At 36.3% G+C, this 20709-nt stretch overlaps 1 non-coding gene across 1 annotated transcript; it reads right to left on the bottom strand.

The window, feature by feature from the left end:
- Window positions 1-6213: 6213 nt before the first annotated feature.
- On the bottom strand, window positions 6214-6297 carry LOC133757249 (small nucleolar RNA SNORA36 family). Its single transcript, XR_009865622.1, has one exon. It is a non-coding gene; the product is annotated as a small nucleolar RNA SNORA36 family (small nucleolar RNA).
- Window positions 6298-20709: the final 14412 nt, after the last annotated feature.

Raw genomic sequence — 20709 nt, 5'->3', positions numbered from 1 at the left:
GGTAGAATAGAATTAGGTGCAAGCCCAGCTGGCCAGGCTGTTTCTGCCACATGCATAATGCTCCTCAAGACCAAATAAGGCAGACACAGTGAATTTATTATAGAAATCTAGTGTGATGGTCATACAACGGAGCACGCTCCTGTAGATGGGGAATATTTCCTTTAAGAGAAATGAAAATACCCAACGTGACAAAAGTTAATTCTGGCACCTATGGAGTTAGAGTTTAGACTAGTATAAGAAAATGCATCCTATTCTCCCTAGAGCCTGGAGTAAGCATTCATCAGATGGAGGTGTGGTAACAGCAGGATCATCATGATCCCAAGGAACAGGGTCAGGAGTAATTCAACAAACAAGTTGACAGGAGGGTCTGTGATGTGTCTGCATAAGACACTCTGGCAAAAAAAAAAAAAAAAAAAAAAACTAAATGAAAGATCTCTGTGAGTGAGATCCCAGGGGAAAGAATGGGCCATCAAAGAGGAGGTACCTTTCTCTGAAGGGAGGAGAGAACTTCCACTTTGACTATGACCTTGTCTAAATAAGATCGGAGCTGGTGAACTCAAGAGGCTTCCATAGCCTTGGCAACTCATGACAAGAGCCTAGGGTGATTACTGATGCCATAAATAAGAGTGCCAAATTGTTAAATCAACAACAGGAATCACTGTGCACTTACTCCCCATGTAGGATCTCTGTTCTTAATGTGTTGTACTATGTGGATTAATGATATAACTAGTACTCAAACAGTACTTTATACTTTGTGTTTCTGTGTGGGTGCAAACTGTTGAAATCTTTACTTGGTATATACTAAATTGATCTTCTGTATATTAAGATAATTGAAAATGAATCTTGATGTGTAAAGGATGGGAGAAGGAGCAGGAGATGGGAGGTTTGCGGATGGGAGGGAGGTTATGGGGGAAAAAAGCCACTGTAATCCAAAAGTTGTACTTTGGAAATTTATATTTATTAAATAAAGGTTTTTAAAAAAAAGAAAAAGAAAATAGTCACTTTGCTAAGTACACCTTCTACTTTATCAAAGGTTTAGAAAATTTTCATTAGAATTTTCAGTGTGGGCTCCATCATTTGGAAGAAATGAGCATTTCCCAGAGTGAGGTTGCCAACCTAGGGAGAGAAGACTCCAGAGCAGGGGGTGACCCTGGTGGTCAACAGCAGCAGAACAGCCCACTGAACATTTGAGATGAAAGTGTAGAACAGACAGTCTGGCAAGTTGCTTGACAATGTTCTGGAAACATTCGGAGTGCATCCATGTGCTAGCCAGTTACCTCATCCATAAAATGGGGAGAAAATACTTGTCCTTGTTTCCCTCCAGGGAAGTTATGAAATATAAAATAATAGATGACCATAATGTGTTTCAAACACCTTGCAAGAAACATGATATATAAGCATATGATATCATGATTACTTCTATAATAAAGAGAAAAGAAAATATTTAAAATAACAATAATATGTACATTTTCACACCTGCAGTGTGTATGAAATATAGAACTCTTTTTATTGTTTTCTGTCTAATCCAGAGCACCTGCATTAAAAATGCACCCCAATGGTCCAATTTCAAAAAACACATAAAATTTAGACAGGTAGTTATTCTTTTATTCACCCCATTGTGCCTAGGTCTCACAGAACATATTTTAAACAATATACTACCACAAAGAGACCACTTCAATACAAATCTCAATAGTGTGGGTTAATAAAAATTACATTTAAAGGCAAACATCTGGCACCTCATAAATATATATCACCTTTCATCACGAGTTTTTCAAACTATCCCTATATATATTACACTTATAAGCATTATTAATTCAGCATATTGTACGTTGGTTTTCAAGTAGTCCCAAAGCAGAATTACATATGTAAAATATGTGCTGTAATATCTAGACCCATGCAGATCATAAAGAACAAGACATTAACCACAATGCTAAATCCTTTTGATTTAATGTGTTCTCTTAGCTAGCAGGGGTAATTTTTTAAGCAGATACAAGAAAACACTACAGTTAAGCTTAAAAGCAGCTATTTATTCTAACTAATTTTTCTCTCTCTTGTGACATTTAGCAAATTATTCTAAGCTTACATTTAGCTTATGTCAAAATGTGTCTCAGATATTTTATTCCGGTTTATTTCTACATCTGAAAGAAATTTTAAGAGATGATTTGCCTTTACAAAGGCTGTATCTGTAACACCAAAGTGATATTTTTCCTTCTTCCAGAGGATATTGAAAAAAATAATATTCTGTAATGCCCTCTGGCTTTTTTCCTGTCATTAATGATCTTACTGTGAAGTTTTTGTTTGTTGTGTTTCAGTTTTTGTTTTTCCACACAAATAAAGATCAAGTCTTCTTGCTATGTCTTTAATAAAGATGGAGAAAATAAGATCAGCTTTGTTGTTATATATTTATAATGGTGTATGTATTTATTTCATAAATCTTACTATTTTGCTAAATTAAATAACACTCACTCTTTGACCTATCCTTGACAAGTTGGAATCAGTTATGTTTTCTTGTATTTTCATATTTCTCCCTACCTCTTTAAGAAATGAATACCATAAATGGGCACATTTAAAGCCATGTGTGATCTCACCAAACCCTTATAAGGAACTTATTGTTGTTTGCCTCCCATGCCTAGATCCCACAGCACTTTCTTATCAGGTACACCTTGGACTGCCCCTACTGAATAATGACTGCCATAATAAACATGCAAAGTGATTTTCAATGCACAAGGAAGTTTCCTGTTGGAAAGCCTGAAATTTCTCTCTCTCTCTCTCTCTCTCTCTCTCTCTCTCTCTCTCTTTCTCTCTCTCTCTCTATCTCTTTCTCTCTCTCTCTCTCTTTCTCTCTCCACAAACCTGTGGTAATGGAGCTCTGAACCAATATGAGGAAATTAAACATATGGGAATTTCATCCTTATGCCTTCACAGGAACTTGAAAGACCCAGAGTCACAACTTCTGCAAAGTCTCATTTCAGCCTAGAACAGAAGGCTCTTAGAGAAATCTCTATAGTAAACTCGTGTAGATAAATCACTGCATATATGAAATTATTTGAAAGTTCAGAAGAGAGTAGCAGAAAAGACCAGTCAAAAGAGTTAGGTTTTCTTATAAAAACTAAATATTTTTAAATACACTATCAATGTTTCTTTAAAGGAATAATGGCAATAGTGCAATTATGAGAAAGATAACCTAACGGAAAATCTGAGCCAGAATAAAGAATACAGAAAATACTATAACCATCAGATTAAAAACCTCATTGAGACAGAGATCAGCAGATTGAAAAAGCAGAAATTGATAAGCAACACGAATTTATTTATTGCTACTCTGAGTCCATATTGCTGTACCTAAGGTGGAATCCTGTCTCCACTTCTGATTGACTTTCCTGATAATGCATATCACGGGAAGCAGCAGTTTTGACTCAGGTGCTTGAGTACCTAGCAACTACATGGAAGACACAGGTAGCATTCACAGCTCTGGCTTTTAGCTTCTGTGAGTATTTGAGGAGTTAACCAGGGAGTAGAAGACTTCTCTCTCCCTCCCTCCCTCTCTCTCTCTCTGCCTTTCAAACAGATATATAAACTTTTAAAAGTAATGCCTGGTAGCTTCCAACTAAAGTGCTCAAACTAACAAAGCACAGTTAGACAGCTACAGGATAAACTAAAATCCAAATATTTGTTTAAAACATGAGAAAAGTGGAAGGAAGAGGTTGGTTTCATATAAAGAACAATTATATTGACAGCATTTTTTTTTTTTTTTTGACAGGCAGAGTGGATAGTGAGAGAGAGAGAGACAGAGAGAAAGGTCTTCCTTTGCTGTTGGTTCACCCTCCAATTGCCACTGCTGCCGCATCTCGCTGATCCAAAGCCAGGAGCCAGGTGCTTCTCCTGGTCTCCCATGCGGGTGCAGGGCCCAAGTACTTGGGCCATCCTCCACTGTACTCCCTGGCCACAGCAGAGCGCTGGCCTGGAAGAGGGGCAACTGGGATAGAATCCGGCGCCCTGACCAGGACTAGAACCTGTGCCGGCGCCGCAAGGCGGAGGATTAGCCTGTTAAGCCATGGCGCCGTCCGACAGCATATTTTTTTAAATCAATAAAAATAAAGTCTGAGGCCAGTATGATATTTGAAGTGTTGAGCCTAAAATTGTGTACCTAGATAAAATTTTGCTGACAAACAATGAGGCAATGCGGGCATCTTCAGAGAGAAATTTATCTTTTAGAAGTTCTTCCTGAGAGTATCACTAAAAGATATTTTTAAAAAGGAAATAAATTGAACTAGAAAAATGGATGAAAGTTAGATCAAAGAAATTTGGAAAACAGCAAAACAAATTTATGAAGGAAGAGAAAAAATAAATAGTAATAAAAATATTGGCAAAGACAAAAATCATAATGATCAATTATTTGAGGACATAAAATAAATAGAGTGTCAGAAGGAAAAGTATTTTAATATCCTAAGATCCTGAAAAATAATGTAGTATCAAAGTACATAAACAATTATTTTAAAAAAAAATTGACAAGGAATTAAATGAAAAATAAACTCCGTAAAACACAATGAGCTCAATAAACCAAGTGAATCAGAATGTCATAAAATTTTCTATTAAAGAAACCCAACATCAAAAGGTAATTAAACATTTTGCTTCCACAAATATTCAAGGTATTGATTCTTAAACAAAAAAGTAATAAATTTGATAATAAAATCATCACGTGACTGTTGCAGCTTTATCTAATCTATACATACCTCTGAAAGCCCTGAGTCGTGTTCACTACGGAAAATGTTTTGCCTTCATGGAGTTTAAGAAGGGATTTCAAAAAGTTCACAGAAAGTGAAATTAAAAGTTAAGTTCAAGGCCAGTGCTGTGGCTTAGGGGGTAAAACTGCCACCTGTGGTGCTGGCATCTCATATGGGCACAGGTTCAAGTCCTAGCTGCTCCATTTCCAATCCAGCTCTGTGCTATTGCCTGGGAATGCAGTAGAAGATGGCTCAAGTCCTTGGGGCCCTACAGCCACATGGGAAACCCGGAGGAAGCTCTTGGCTCCTGGCTTTGGATCGACACAGCTCCAGCCGTCGTGGAAATCTGGGGAGTGAACCAGCGGATGGAAGACCTCTCTTTCTCACTCTCTACCTCTGCTTCTCTGTAACTTTGCCTTTCAAGTAAATAAATAAATCTTTAATAAAAAAAAAGATAAGTTCATTTTGATACTAAAAGGTCTTGAAATTCATGCATAGCTTTTTTATATTATATATTTTATAGTCGTTTTGAAGATAACTCATAGAATACAATTTTACTGTTTCATTAGCTCATATTATTCTTATTATAGTAAATTTACTTTAAAGCTCAGAACTAACAAAATAACACAAAATATGAACATACATTATGATATAATCACCCTTTTGAGGTTACATGAAGTACTAGGACATGCTTTTCTAAAGTAATTAAAAGGATGGTACTTCATAACCAACATATATAGATATAGATATAGATATATACATACATATACACACACATGTGTATATACAAATACATATACAATAAATGTTTCAAAATAGGAATTGAAATTTTATGAAAAAGTCACTTAACACATTTAAAAAAAAAAACAAATTACCACTGGAGAAATGACAAAAAAAAAAAAAAACAAGCTGTCATCTTTAGAAAATTAAATGTACAATACTTCCTCAATGTGAAAAGTACAGAAGAGACCTCTGAGCTCCACTTACCATGCCACATTAATTTAGATGTTCTTGTCATCTTCATGCATGATATAGAAATAATTGGTAAAAAAAGATTTCCAGAATATTTCATAATCGATTTTAAAAATTAAAAAGAAATTCAACTTAAATAATGTAAAGTATGAGAATCCTCCATATCAGCTCTAAAATATAAATATAAGAAAAAACAAAAGCATCCCTGAAAGCCTAATCATTTCTAAGATGTCAGTCACTATAGCAACAAAGGTCTAAAATATATAGGGATTAATTGTATAAGAAATGCTTATAAAGAATATTACTAAACTTCACTAAAGAAGAAAAAGTTTGTAAATGACAAATAAAAAGGAGACAGGTACTCAAGACTTATTGATAGAAAAAGGGTACATTATAAATATATCAATTTTCCCAAAATTAGCTGTAAATATGATGAAATCCTCATCCTAACCTCAAAAGATTTATTTCAAACTTAACAAAAAATTGCAAATAAAAAGGGGAGCATCTCTCTTGCTCTTTCTCTTGTAGGCTAGAAGATAAATGAATACAGTGATACCTTCTATCCAGTTATATCTCCTAGCCAATTTCTTTTTTTTTTTTTTAAGATTTATTTATTTTACTTGAAAGTCACAGTTACATAGAGAAGGAAAGGCAGAGAGAAAGAGAGAGAGAGAGAGAGGTCTTCCATCCTCTGGTTTACTACCCAGATGGCTGCAATGGCCAGAGATGAGCTGATCTGAAGTCAGGAGCTAGGAGCTTCTTCCGGGTCTCCCAAGTGGGTGCAGGGGCCCAAGAACTTAGGCCATCTTCTATTACTTTCCCAGGTCATAGCAGAGAGCTAGATTGGAAATGGAGCAGCCGGGACTGGAACCGGCGCCCATTTTGGATGCAGACACTGTAGGTGGTGGCTTAATCTGCTACGCCACAGCACAGGCCTCCTAGCCAATTTCAATGTCCCAAAATTTAAGGAGCTGAACTCAGCATGTTGGAAAAGAGCATCTCTCATCAAGATTCATCATCTAACCTAGTCTTTCACACATGGGAAGACAGACACTGATATGCACCCAGAAAGTCCAGTTTTCTGGGAACTTTACCTACATTTTGTCATTAAACCTCTAGACCAATATCATGAGATAGATAGATATACCAATCATTCTATGAGGAAATTAAAGCTCAAAGAAATTACACGTGTTACTCATTGATATTCTCAGTCACAGGCTTTTTGACTCAAAATTCAAAACCTTTCATTTTGCTCTTATTTTCTTAAGAGTGTGTTGCTTTTTGTATCGCTCTAGTCATTCTTAACACTCTTATAACAAATGTTATTGTTTCTTGTTTGGTCATCATTCATTATGTATGCCAAGTCTCATGTTGTTTATTGTCCTGTGTATTAGCAAGTTTTTAATTAGTGAAATTCTGTCTATACAGCTATTTATTCATTTAGAAAGTCTTAAAGTTGTTGGGGAAATTTCATCAGAGATGTTGCTGGTTTGTTTATTAAGGGATTTCAATGATCCTGGATAAATTTTTATGTTGAATCTTCCCAATGTATTTCTCAGACCACGCAGGATATGTACCTCATCACTCCAAACTCACACCTGAAGTCGTCTTGCTTTTCAATTTCTCTTCTGTAGCATTTCTTTCCAGAGATAGTGAAAGACCAGAAATCCCCTTACTGCCTTTCAGGAAGAGGGGGTGTCACGTGGAGTGCTGAGATCTGCACAGGTGCTTGCCTGCGTAGCTCTGAGGCTGTGCCTCCAGTCCTTGCCTGTCTTCACAAGCTTCAACAGACATTCCCTGAGCTCTCTGTGACCCTCTAGACTCTCAATCTCCCAGTCACCTGGGTGTCAGCCTGGACATTTCCACAGGTTTTGTAGTTGATTTCAAAAGAAATGTGAATTCACATTTTGTGCTCTTTAGTTTGGATCATTCAGGTTTTCTTTAGGATTTATTTATTTATTTGAAAGTCAGAGCTACAGAGACAGAGGAAGAGACAGAGAGACAGTGGGAGAGAGCTTTCATCCAACAGTTTGCTCCCCAGATGGCTGCAGTGGCCAGGGCTAAGCCAAGCCAAAACCAGGAGCCAGGAGCTTTGTCTGGTTCTCCCATGTGGGTGCAGGAGTCCAAACACTTGGCCATCTTCTGCTGCTTTCCCAGGCACACCAGCAGAGAGCTGGATTGAAAATGGAACAACTAGGACATGAACTGGTGCCTATGTGTGATGCCAGCATCACAGCTGGTGGCTATACTTGCTCTGCCGTGATACCAGCCCCAAGATAATCCAGTTTTTAAAACCCAGCACTTGGAAGTATTTACAAAGAGATGTTTTCCCTTCCCTCCCACTGCACAGAAGCTGTGTCTGGACATTTCCTGCTCTTCTCTAATCTTTTGCCTCTATTTACAGAATTTTCCCTCTCTAGCCGCACTTGCTTTTACTAAAAATCTCATCCAGATATGTTCTCTTGCCTTTCTGATATATTGATTTTTTTGCAGTTGCTCCACATTTTCCTGGGACACTTCCTCCTCCTTACTGATCACTGACCTCAGGCAACTCTTTTTCTCCATAATTTTTTATATACTTTTCATGTAACCTCTCTGTTACTGGTAAGTTTAGTTTGGTTGGCTCTTACTTTGCAAGCATATAAGTCACAGCTGGAACATCATGCTATATTTCTTGTGTGCTTCATTGGTTAGCTATGAACACTACAAGAAATTGCAACCAAAATGGGACTTAGGGGATCAAATTATGATGAAAAATTAATTAAGTTAATTAACTGTAACTTGGAGTTTGGATGTACAGAACTCTTTCAGGTAATTAGCACTCCTATAGGCTAGGGACTCCATTATTTAGAGTGGAAAAAAGTGTGAAGTTTAAACTGAAATAAAGTAACTTATGGAAAAAGTTCTTTCCCAACTGTAAGCTATAAATAAATATAGGGAATTTTGTTTTTAAAGGTAATATCTATTAAACCATGCCTATAGGGCTTTTAGAATGAAGATATTCTGTAAGTGTGCTTAATTTTTCATCCTAATGTGAAAAGGTAGCTTTTTATATAGGGACTAAGTAATTGGTATTTAAGTAATTGGTACTAAGTAATTGGCTTGGAGGTCACCTTTAATCAAGATTCTAGTTTGTACAATAGAAATAATATGAACACACTCTTACTTTGTATGGTAAGTGTGTATGTCAATGATTATTCAGGCTGTTACCTTCTGTATTTTGATATATCCTACAATGATCTAAGAGATAGGTTGTATTATTATTGTTTTTTTCCATATCAGAGAACAGAGGCAAAAGCAGGTTAAATGACACGGGCAAGATCACATTGAGGTGGCTATAGATCATGATACTGCACTGTACAGTAAGCTGAAAGAAGGTATCTGGAATATTTCTACCCTAAAGAGAGAAATGTTTAAGGACATAGATTTGTATATTAGTCAGCCTTTCATTACTTTAGCTAAAATGGCTTAGAAGAGCTTCTTAAGAGGGAAAAGGTAGTACACAGAGGTTCACAGTTTACAGTCTGGCAGTCTCACTAGTTTGGCATCTGGTGGAAGCTGGCAAAGTGCAGCATGTATGGAGGAAAGATCACCTGGGGAGCCAGAAATCAGAGAGACACAGGAAGCAAATACTGCTTATATAACCAATACTCTAATGAGAACCAGCTTCCAAGGGCAAGTCCCCAGTCACCCAAAGACTCCAAGGCCAACCTGTGAGACATCATAATCAGATTAAGTCTCCACCCCTAATCCATCATCTGTTAGCCTGTAACTTTGGGGTTTAAACCTATGTGGGAGTTTGGAGTGTCAAGTCCTGTTCAATCTGCAACAGTATGTTTACCTGAATTTGAATGTAAACATGTATCAAAATATCACCATGATATCCCAAAGGCATATACAATCTTTGTCAATTACAAAAAAAATTAAAGATTATATTGATATTAGGTTCTTGATTTGGATTTTGAAAGCTAGATTCTGGGCTTTTAAGAAAAACTATACTTTAAGAACTCTAAGTCAGAATGAACATTATAAGAACCATGGGGTTATTGAAAAATTAATATAAATCCAGGGAGGAAAGGAAGAAAGAAAATATACATATGAGAATATTGGTGTGAACATGTACATATATTTCCTCATTTTTTTCTACTGAACAGATATAGAGAACATGAAATCCAAGTATCATGGAGCATATCCAGGGCCTTATCTTTGTTTATTACTACTACTATATAGGGATTGTTGGGAAAATGTTTGATTCCACAATGGTTATATTATCCATTTGTAATACTAATTTTTATTCTTTGTTTTATATTTTAGATTGCCCCACCTAAATCCTGTTTTTTTTAATATTTAAAGTGAATAATCTGGGTTCTGTTAACATCGAGGGATATATTTAACATTGACATGGTTCTAAATGTTAAAACTATACAAATAGGTGTAGTTAGAAATTGTTACTCCCTGCTCATGCCACTCAACCTGTCCCCATCCCCTGTATTGTTTTTTTTCCTTTAAGAGATTTATTCATTTTTATTTAAATGTCAGAGTTATAGAGAAACAGAGAGAAAGAAAGAGAGAAAGAGAGATCTTCTATTCATTGGTACACTCCTTAAATGGCTGCAACAACAGTCAGGGTTGGACCAGACTGAAGCCAGGAGCCAGGAGCCAGGAGGTTCTTCCAGGTCTCCCACCTAGGTGCTGGGGCCCAAGCACTTGGGCCATCTTTTGCTGCTTTCCCAGGTATGTTAGCAGGGAGCTGATTTGGAAATGGAGCAGCTGGGAATCAAACTGGCTTCCATGTGGGCTTCCAGGTGGCAGTTTTACCCCCTACATCACAGTGCAGAGACCCTTCCCCCTTTTCTTTCCATCTCATTTCTACCGTACAATAAATCAATCTCATTATTTTCTGCTTTATTTTTTCTGAATTTGTTTATAAACATAAGAAGATAAATTTAGATTTTTCAATACTTTCTTCCACTAAAGATCAAAAACTATGAACACTATTTTGCACATTACTTTTTTTTTATATTCCAATACCAGTTGGAAATTACTCCATATTAGTTGATAGAGACTCTTCTCATATTTTACCTACATAATATTCTATTTTCTAGATATATCATAGCTTATTCAATCATCTTCTGATGTTTGGGCATTTAGACTGCTTCCAACATTTTGCAATAAACTATGCAGGAATAAATAATCATATTTTTAAAGATTCTATTTTTTATTTATTTGAGAGGTAGAGTTACAAGCAGAGAGAGAAAGAGACAGAGAGAAAGGTCTTTTGTCCACTAGTTCACTCCCTAGATGTCCACAACTGCCAGAGCTGGGTCAATCCAAACCCAGGAGCCAGGAGCTTCTTCTAGGTCTCCCAAGCAGGTGCAGGGACCCAAGCACTTGGGCTGTCTTCTACTGCTTTCCCAGACCATAGCAGAGAGCTGGATCAGAAGAGGAGCAGCCAGAAGAGGAAACAGCACCCATTTGGGATACCAATGCTGCAAGCAGAGGCTTAGCCCAATAAGCCACAGCTCCAGCCCTTTGAACCATCTTTTAAATGTGTACTTTCATCATATTAAAAGTCTATCTTCAGGGTAATTTCCTAGGAATTAGCTTTCTGAGTGTGGAGTATTGACTGGTGGTCTCAAGAAAGATATACCCACATCCTAATCTCCAGAACCTGTGAATGAGAGAAGGGTCTTTGCTGATGTGATTAAGTTAAGGATCTTGCAATGCAGAGAATAAGGTTTATCTCTCAGGGGTGGGGAACCTTTCTTCTGCCAAGGGCCATTTGGATATTTATAACATCATTAGTGGGCTATATAAAATTATCAACTTGAAAATGAGACTGCTGTAGATTTGTTGAATTTCGAGTCCCTCCTGCAATTGCCTAGGCAGAGCTAGATTAGATGATTCTGTGGGCATTATATGGTCCTTGGATCAGATAGTCCCCACTCCTCAATGATTCAAAGCATTTACCCTGATTCAAAGACAAATATCCTTATAGGAGAAGTGCAGACGGAGAGTTGAGAGAGACAGAAGAGAAGACAGAGAGAGGTAAGTCAATGGAATCATGGAAGCAGAGGTAAGACTGAGGTGGCCAGAAACACAGAATGCCAACAGCCACCAGAAACTGGAAGAGACAACTGATTCATTCTCTGAGCCGTCAGAGAGAGTGCGGCCCACCTAACACTTTTGATTTTGGAACTTGGCATCCAGAATTTTGAGAGAATAAAGTTTGCTAAACCAAAAGAATTATAACAGCGACATTCAAATTCGCAAAGAGATTACCTGTTCCTGTACAGCCTTGACAAAAGAATAGGCTGTCATAATTTTTCAGTTTCAGCAAATGTGATACATGAAAAATGTTACCTCAGAGCTCTTAATTTACATTCTCTACCAGTGAGATAAACATCTCTTCACATGCTTAACTGGCATCTTGCTTACTTTTTGTTGTTAAATCTCTCTACTTATCTTTTCCCGTATTTCTACTATGGTTTTGGCTCATTAACTTTCAACTTTTAAGAGCTCTTTGTATACTAGAAATATTTTCCTTTCATTATGATATATTTTGCAAATATTTTCTTAAAGTTTATCAGCTGTCTTTCAATTTTACATATGGTATTTTTATCACATATTTTTCATTTATTTTGTTCTGTAGTCAAATTTCTCAACTTTTTTCTTTATCACCTCTGAATTTTGATTCATAGTTTGGAAGGCTTTCCCTACATCAGATTACATTACAATTTACCCATTGATTTCTAGTTTTCTTCAAGTACTTACATGGGTTTATTTTTGTAGATAGATCTCTTCCATTTAGAGTTTATTCTACCAGGCATATTTCATTGATAAAGTTTGGACTATTCCTTTACTCTCGTCTTTCAGAATCACTTCTTTTAGGTGTGTTTTCTTGTTGCACTGCATAGTTTGGTCTTGCTTTTATTATTCAAATTGAAAAATATTTTTTTGCAGTAAGTGATATAACCTCAGGAGCCAGGAGTTTCTGGAGCTTCCTCTAGGTCTCCTACGCGGGTACGGGGACCAAGGAATTGTGGGCTGTGTTCGACTGCTTTTCCAGGCCATAGCAGAGAGCTGGATAGGAAGTGGAGCAGCCAGGACTCAAACAGGCATCTATATGGGATTCTGGCCTGCAGGCAGCAGCTTTACCCACTACGCCACGGCACCAGCCCCCCTCCCTTCTTTTTCAACATTTTACCTGAACATTTCCACATTTTATTTAACTTGGAAGTTAAGCTTTTACAAATCTACCACTTCAAAATACACATATTTTAAAATTGTATTTATGTAGTTCACAATATCATCTGCCATAAAATATTTTTACAATATTCTCACACTAACAGAGAATTTATTCTTCCTGGAAATTATTTTTATCTAGATTTCAAGTCTTAACTAACGCCCTCTTCTCTCTTCTTACAGTTTTTCTCAACTTCCCTTTAATTACACCAAGATGTATAGCAGGGTAGGTACATGAGTAATCACTTTCTGGAATTTGATATTTTGTCTTTTTTTCCTTTTATTTACTTTAAATCATTGAACTCATCTGTCTTCAAGTTATAGTGAGTGCATTATTTTGTTTACTTTTATTTTTATCCTGTTTTCTTTTGATTTGGAGAAAGTTTTGAGAGATGTAGACCCAGGATATTGCCATTGTTTTGTGCTCACCTCGTTTACTAACAAAATCTTTTTTTTAAGATTTATTTATGTTTATTTTTGAATATCAGAATTACAGAGAAAAGAGAGAGAGACAGATTTTCCATCTGATGGTTTACTCCCTAGCTGGCATCAGTGGAGAGGTCTGACCCAGGACGAAACCAGGCACTAGGAGCTTCTTCCAGGTCAACCCAGTGCATAGCTGAGCCATCCTCCACTGCTTTTCCCAGACCATTGGCAGGGAGCTGATCAGAAGCAGAGCAGCTGGAACTTGAACTGCTGCCCATGTGGGATGCTTGCATTGCCGGCCACAGTTTTATCCATTATGCCACAATGCTGGCCCCACTAACAAAATCTTAATCATGAATTCTTTAAACATTTTAATTTTAAAATGGTTTTTTATTTACAAAACAAAAATTGAGAGGTAGTGATACAAAAAGTTCCCAGAGCTCATGTTAATATGTTTATCACAATTAATGAGCTATACTTAGTGTCCCCTATTTTTTTATCCAAATTCTTATCCCTCCAAGCCTTCTGAAATGCGTTGCCTTGAGAAGGATATCAAGATACAGTTAGTATAAAGACACAGAGTCAAAACACACATTTGAGAATATGAGGTTTGTAATAACTTCAGTTCCTGGCCTGATATTAGGAATAAATTTTTGCTGACCATGATCTGCTGTTTATATTTAGCATAGCTAGAGATATCACAAGGTCCCAGAAGGCTTCCTGAATATGCTGACCATGAATCTGTAAAGAGTCCTATATGGAGCAGGGATACATATAAGGTTTAACATTTTGTTGTTGTCATTGTGAAATTCTTAATTTTTTAATCATATGCCCTACAATTTTGTATCAAACTTAGCTATGCAAGTTACGTAGTAGGCTCTAAGTCCAATTGAAGGAACTAATAGATTCTTGGTAGCAACTTCCATGTCTACCTACTTTACCACCTCTAGATAACTGATAAATTCTATCCTCCTTATTTTCAATTCTCAAGTCCATTTGTAGGAAAAACTCACTGTTAAGTTTCTACCAGCTCTGAGTTCTCAAGAAATTTTATTTCCTGCACATTTTATTAAATTTTTCTCTTTAATTTCCTCCAAGAGGGCCATACATCTGTAACTAATGAGTAGGGAAACTTTATCTTGATTTAACTCATCGAGTTAAAATGATTTTACATCAGACACATCAAAAATGCTTTTATTTTCCATTTACTCATTTCATTCCTTAAATTTTATAAGGTTACTTTCTTTGTTCAAAAAAATTTTACGGTTTATTCTTATTTGAAAGTCAAAGTTACAGAGAGAGACAGAAATAGACAGAGACAGAGAGACAGAGAGATCGATCTTTCATTCGCTGGTACACTCCCAAAATGTCTGCAACAGCTGGAGTTGAGCCAGACAGAAGCCAGGAACCAGGAGCTTCTTCTGTGTCTCCCGCATGGATTCAGGAGCTCAAACACTTGGGCTGTCTTTTTCCTCTTTCCCAGGCACATTGACAGGGAGCTGGATCAGAAGTAGAGCAGCCAGGATTCCAATTGGTGCTCATAAGGGATGCCGGTAATGCAGACTAATGTTTACCTGCTATACTACAACACCACCCCCAAAAATTCATTTTCAAAGTTCAGAAACCATCTACTAATTGCAAATACCCATACCTTTCCTAATATTTCATATTCTCCTTGACAATATATACATTGTTAATCAATTTTTTTTCTGCTTGTAATTATTTCAACTTCTTTTCATGATGTAGTATTTATACTTTCGCCTCTTCCCTGATGTCTTTCCCCTAAATCTGATTTTTGTGGCTCTACTTATGGCATATAATTTTACACTCAATCCTCAGCCAGAAAAATAAGACCATGCCCTAACAGACTTCATCGCATGACTTTTTTTCTTTGGAATGTAACAAGGGATTTTGGTGACTTTAGAGAGAGAGAGAGAGAGAGAGAATCATATTTTATATATCACACCGGGCTGTCCCGCTCTGTGGCTCAGGTTTCTCAGAGAACTGCCTGTCCATTTCCAGCACACAACATCATGAAATGTGTTATGTCTAAGACATGTCCTAAGATTGATACAATGGGTGAAAGAAAGTCCTGCTGCTTCCTGTCTTGGCGCACCCAGTAGAGGAGTATGGGAATGCTTTCCCTCTTAGTATGGAGGCACAGTGGTGTGGAAGGCATTCGGTGTGCATTATAATGATTAAAGATCATAGGAACAAGAAAAGAAAGAAAAAGAAAAATAAGGTGAGAGGATGGAAAGGAAGAATAGAATTTAGAATCATAAACAGTGCTGAAGGAAAAGCCAAAATAGAAGCTCTCAGGATCCAACAACAGAAATCTGGGAGCCCTTCTCCAGGTATTTGCTATTTGAATCACTTCAAGTCCAGTAACTCCTAGAACTCTTAAGAATTTCAAATTCCAAGAATAAAAGACTTGATTGAGAATATTAAGCCTTGGATCAATCATCTTTGGATCTGCATAAGACTAGAAATAGAGCCCTACCCCCAGGTTCAGAGAGAAAAAAAAAAAAACAAAAAAACTGATGTCTACTGTAAGTACTTACTTTGTCTATGATACTCCCACAATGATGTAAATATTTTTAGATTTTTGTTTCATTCTATATAATATAAAGTAGGCAATCAAAAACCTAGCCAATCAGTATGCAGAAAACAGTTAGTAAATTGAGCTATAATTCAAAAGGCCTATCTCAGATAAGAGAAGAATTGGAGGGAAGAAGATATAAGCAATTTTTAAGTATTTTAAGACTGGTGTGACTTAGAAAACCACAACTATTCATAACTTCAGGAAACAAAAATGAATGCCACAATGTAAAATATGTATGATCATATTTCATAAGCTCATAGTAAGGAGAAACATTTTAATTACAAAGTTTTTCATGATAATGTTATGAGAATTTAAGTATTCAATAAATATTATGAGCAAAACTCCAATTTTCCTCTTACTGGAGATGCCCAAAGTAGATTAATAATAATATATGAATAATATTCTAGATCATTAGTAACTATTGTTCAGGAATCTGATTATAAAATGTTGACTTTAGTATGAATCTTATATAATCTAGTCTACTTTGATAATTCTACAAATGAACAACTGAAACTCTTTGAGGTTATGTGGCTACAGAGTTGGCTAGTGACAGACCAGAGTGCAAACTTCATTTAAGAATGCTCCACAAACCTGGAACAGAGTACAACATCTATAATGAGCGGAGGAACATAATAGGTCACAATGAGGGGCACTGGTTAGTCTTAGTTCTTAAAGCCAAAAGTTATTCTGACAGGTTCAAGCTATAAAGTTTGCCAGAGCACCCTGTTCTTATGTGAGGAAATAGCCTAAGCTGGCATTTTTTCTTACCCAGGATAATGAAAAATGTTTACATAAGTTTTTAAATATAAAAATAATATAAACCACTACCTGCAAAAATGTGGAAAACAGAGGGAAGAAAAATCATCAATAGTCCTTATTCCAAAACAATTATTTTAGTCCTCCATCTATTTAATTTCAATGTATATTGCTTATGTGGATTTCTACATGGCTTCTATGCTCATACTCCCCATATATAGATAAATTGGCAACTTTATTTTTACTCTTCTGCTGAGTATTATCACATATTCTTGAAAGTTATCTGCTTTTCCTTTAGAGGAATTATCAAAGAACAACTTTAAGAAAACAAAAATCACAAATAATGTATTTTTAAAGGAAATAAAAGAATACAATAACACTCTTTTCCTGTCATAACAATGTTCATGTATATCTAGGTCTCCAAATTAACTCTAGAAGATTCTCCAACCCTACGTGATAAAAGGCCATGTCTTTCTTCCACAGTCATTCTCACCTGTTAATAATCTAAGGTAGACACAGATTTGACTCTGGACTCCTCCCATTGTCTTTATTATATATATATCAAAATTTCTCTTAATAGGCAATGGTTTCCCAATTCCTAGTGATACATATGGTTCATTGCTTCTTCTTCAAATAAATACTGCAAGTAAATGAAAATATCCCACATTGGCATCTATGGGTATTTAAGGCCCAAAAAGACCCTCGTATTTTACTGTTTGAGAAAAAAAAAAAATCTCTTTCTTCCAGAGGTCAGTCTTCATTTTGCCAGACATTATTTTTAATTAGTCCCTAGTGATAACTGAATAAGAAAAGTTGAGGAATCACCACCAAAGAGAAAATGGGCACATGGAATATATGAAGGGATGTTTTAGTAACTACAAAAAGGAGAATTTAGAGTAATGTTAGAAAAAGATTAAAAGACATACAAGAATCTGTTTACTTTTAATAAGGTTACTATGCATATTTGAATTCTAAAGGCAACCAGGAACAAAAATATCCAATCAGTCATCTTTTATTAAACATTAACTATTAACTATGTGTCCAACCATGATTAAATCATTTCTCAGTTTAGTTTACTCATCTGTTATGAGAATAGCAATGATACAATTTATGATTCCTTCCTGCTTTTCAAATCTAGTCTCTTTCTCAAACACAGCCAGGGATTATAAATAAATTCATATTAGAAAATTTGAGTTCAGCATTCCTGTCTTGTTTTTGAGAATGAGCTTTCTGTCTGGAATGGACTTAATTTCACAAGGTTAAGTTCTGACCCAAGGTGTAGAGGATCTTGCCTCAGCACAAGACTGCCTGCATTTTGGGAGAGAGAGAGAGTCTTCTACCCACTGGTTCACTCCCCGGATGACCACAATGTTTTCCCAAGCCGTAGCAGAGAGCTGGATCAGAAGTAGAGCATCTGGGACTCGAACCAGCGCCCATATGGGATGTCAGCACTGCAGGCATTGGTCTTACCTGCTAAACCAAAGCACCCTCCACCCTGAATTGTCTTTTGACAGGTTTGTAATTCCCAGATCTTTGCTGATGCCTCTTCCCGCTCTGCTGCCACAGAAATCTTGAAAACTATGTCTCTGAGTGAACATCTCGATTAGTTCCTTAGTGGAACATTCAGGATCCTTTATGAGTTGAGTGACCATATATCCTGTTTTATTCAGGGAAATCCCAATTTACACCAAATTTTTTAGTTGAATTATTTACACTTGTACTCCCCAAAGGTTCCAGTTTCAAGAAAAAAGTATGTTGTCTCCTTATTCATGATACTACTTACCTATTCAAGCTTTTTGTCTGCTTTTCTCTACTCCTAGAATTCACTGAGTAATTCCAAACAACACATGCTTATTGTCTGTTCTAGCCCTTTGTCAAACTTGATTCTTTTATGTGGAATGTTTTTTCTCCTTCCCTCATCTGGCAAAATCCTACTCATTCCTCATGGCCCAGATCCAAGGTCAGGCCTTTTTTGCAAGTCTTTCATGGCCAGTCTCTAACTCATAAAATTGATCCTTATTTTCTGTTTGCCACTGAAACAAAATGTACTTGAAGAGCTCAATGTACCAGGATATTTTGATAAATGCATCCAATTTATTTTTGATACAAAAAAGTATACACGATGTTAGACAATGCCTAGTGAATGAACATTGAGTTGAGAGAGTCCCTCATTATGGTTCAGAGCTGAGCACAAGGTGCTCTATGGAAGAGTTAATTAGAGTTTAATGTTAAGCAGCTGACAGAGAACAAGCTCAGGTTAAGCATGACGTGTGAGAACTCTCCCTGGTGAGTATATAACAGCACTTGTTTAGATGGGCAGTAAACAGTCCAACTCCAACAGTGGCCTGTGCGAAAGAACAGCGGATCCTTTTATAGACATTGTAAGACATTGCTATGCTGTGGTAGTGAATGCATTGTAATTATTACTCGCCTGTTTAGTGTTCTGTGGAGTCTTTTAATCACTTTAAGTGTGCTGTCAAAAATTCTTGTATTCCAAACTATACTGTGCTGATAAAAATAAAATGGGCAGCTACTGTTATATTAGCTAAAAACATGGAATATTCTAATACAAGAAGATCTGGGAACGTATTCTGCGACACCCTAAATGACCTTGAACAATTATTTATATCATCTAAACTAAATTTTTGCAAGATTTAAAGGGAGATAAAAATAATTCTGCCAGGACAAAAAAAAAAAAAAAAAACCAATTGTATAGGTTGCATAAGATCCTCTTGTAAGGGGAATAGAAAGTAAGAACTGAGAAAAATAGTTATATACTCTAGTAAGTTGTGCAGTTGTTATCATGGGAATTCGAAAAACTAGTGTAATTTATGGTCTGTGGAAAAAGTGTGCAGAAAACAAACTTAAAAAAATATCAGAATACTAAATACTAATCTTCCCAAAATAGCTTTGTGATGGGGGCAGACTCCAATTTGGTTCACACAAATTGAACACTGGGGGATTGACATAGAAGCCATGTTTCCCTCTTTCTCAATTTCTCTCTCTCTCTCTCTCTCTCTCTCTCTCTCTCTCACTCTCCTCTCTTTCTGTACCTTCTGCCTGACAACAGGGTAAAAATAATCGCTTCCCCCTTTCTCTGTCTTCTCTTCTCACTCTATTCATAAGCCAAATACACAATATTTTAAAGAGCTTATTATAATGCTACTGTCAATAATGAAGGCAAGAAAGAACATCATTTAAATGCCCTCCTCCTCTTCACTATAGTTTCTGAAAAATGAAAGTTAAGAATGCTAACTATCCAAAAAGCTAATAAAGGATTTGAATACAAAAAAAGAGAAATAATACTCTCACTTTTGAGAAAAAATTCATTCTGATAATATTTAAACGTTTCCTCTTTGCTGAGGCTGGGAGTCTGGGGCTGGGAAGTCTCTGGGTAAAGTGCTAAAAAGAGAAGGGAGGTGAAGATGGAAGATAACAGCTGCATTTACTGAAAGTAACTGCTGAAGTTTATTGGAAAATCAACTTTAGAGAGCCGTATCTCCATCTTCTCATCCATTCTCCTTGTCTAAATCAACATTTATCTTGCCAGAATAGTTGTGCTTCGTTTGATGTCAGGGATAATAATATTATCAACCTCACAGATTTTTTGAGAATTAAAAATGATAACAAATGCAAAGCACTATAAGCAATACATTGTACATGTTACAACTCAATGATGTGAAACTTTATTATTGCCATATTTTAATTTTTATTGTTGACTTTAACCTAGTCTGGTACTAAAGTAGAATGTTGTATGTTAAATAAGATGAAGCAAAGACACTATTTCATGTATTGAGATGAGAGATTGCAAATGAGTAGAAGAGAAAGAAAAAAATGTAAACACACTCTAAAAGGACAAAGGAAAAAGCCCATATCCATGAGTATAGGACTATACATATTCATTATTTGATTCCAGCCTGCAGATCAAACATACACTGCCAGTCATATGAAAAGAAAGCAAAAGGAGGGATTGTGCCAGGGTGGAAA

Source organism: Lepus europaeus, chromosome 3 (genome assembly GCF_033115175.1).
Source record: "Lepus europaeus isolate LE1 chromosome 3, mLepTim1.pri, whole genome shotgun sequence".
NCBI classification, from domain to species: Eukaryota; Metazoa; Chordata; class Mammalia; order Lagomorpha; family Leporidae; genus Lepus; species Lepus europaeus.
Note: the sequence above shows the minus strand (reverse complement) of the source record. Positions and strands in the feature narration are given on the sequence as shown.